The sequence below is a fragment of the Pollicipes pollicipes genome, unplaced genomic scaffold, assembly GCF_011947565.3.
Source record: "Pollicipes pollicipes isolate AB1234 unplaced genomic scaffold, Ppol_2.1 Scaffold_7261;HRSCAF=8764_pilon_pilon_pilon, whole genome shotgun sequence".
In the NCBI taxonomy this organism is placed as follows: Eukaryota; Metazoa; Arthropoda; class Thecostraca; order Pollicipedomorpha; family Pollicipedidae; genus Pollicipes; species Pollicipes pollicipes.
The window spans coordinates 3,697,749-3,699,417 of record NW_023597054.1 but is presented as its reverse complement, the minus strand read 5'-3'; positions in this window follow the sequence as shown (position 1 = coordinate 3,699,417).

The window sequence follows — 1,669 nt, the reverse complement described above, 5'->3', positions numbered from 1 at the left end:
TCCATGCAGGATGTTAAGTCGTTCGTACTTTTTGTTCGCTATTTAGCGTGGCAGGACATACAGGCGAGGTAACAAGAGCCCGCACAGGTCTTCTTACAGATCTTGCGCATCATCACTGTCTTCTGCCTGATACTCTTGCTGCTCGTGTGGTAACTTGTCACGAGGTAAAGTCACGTGTCTTACCACACCTGTCGTACTGCCTGAGCGTAACAGCTACATAGGGAAAATAACAAAACATATTAGACCAGATCTAACGTTTGCGACCCGAGTTATTACTTATCTGAAAAAATGCAGTGAGGCTAAGGCGAAACTAAGCAGGCAGATATCGAATAATTGGTGGGGTATTATGAAGGCATCGTCACGTACCACGCGGTAAGGACAAAAGTCCCGAGGGTTTGGCAGACTTGTTCTCGAGAAACGTTGGTAGCCGCGCGCCAAACACCAAATAAGACGATAGGCTGCAGCTGCCATTGGGACAGCCAGAAAACAGGAAACAATCAAATCCTCCCGAAGCACAAAGAGGTGGAACACACTGGCATGGGATGTGACGGATTTATCGTCCTCGAGTGTTCAATGCCAAGGTGACCAACTGTTAAGAAAGGGCAGCCTTAAAAGATGGCTGTTTCTGCTAAGTGAGCGTGTGGCTAGGCTCATACCGTGCGTGAGCGTGAACTTTTCATGTTATGCACAATGCGCATAACGTGCTGCTGACATTTTGTTGTAGAGCTATGATAAGATGTGGGAGGCCGTCATAGCCACAGGGATTGAAGCATCTCCAGATGTAACACACAACACAACATGTGACCTGTCAAATGGCCGCGTGCGTGTGTCCAGCCTGAGACGGGTCGGTCACCAGCTCGGTGGACTACCGACGGCGCCGGGGCCCGGCCAGGCGGCACATACCACGCCATTTGGCCGTACCATCGGCCGTTCATGTCTGGGCTGCGCCTAGTTTTTTTGCGAGGTGATAATCGCATCATTTTTGACAGCCGTGATTGGCATGATTTGGCGTTCGCCAGCCTTGTTCAGAGTCGTTCGTCTGGATTTCACCGGTTCGCGCCGGCTGATCGCGTTTGCGATACCGTTCCTGGCGAACATCCACCGCGTGCAGATCCCGATCGTGTCTTTCATTTGTGGTCCGGAGTAGGCACCCATGGGTGCGAAATTGGCCTGGGGATAGCGCCCTTGCGTTACGCGCTGCATGCGCTGGAGCGCGTCCCCACGTGCTGTTGGAACGTGAACGCTCCCCGGGACACGCCGAGGGGCGTCACGTGCAGTGCGTCGGCAGCCGCGTGCTCGTCATGCCAGCCGCGCGGCGGTCGGCAGCTCTCACACCGCCGCCGGCGCGCTGTGTTTTGTTTCGTGGGAGGCGCGGGCCGCGTGCATGGCGGGAGAAGGGGGCAGGAGGCACTGCACTCAGAAGTGGGCCATCGGAGCACTGTCACGCAGTTGACCGACACAAGAGATCGCCAAAATGTCATGCACGGCTGAAAGGGACAAGTGCGCTCGGGAAGAGAGAGAGAGGAGAGAGAGAGAGAGAGAGAGAGAGAGAGAGAAGAGAGAGAGAGAGAGAGAGAGAAGAGAGAGAGAGAGAGAGAGAGAGAGAGAGAGAGAGAGAGAGAGAGAGAGAGAGAAGAGAGAGAGAGAGAGAGAGAGAGAGAGAGCGAGA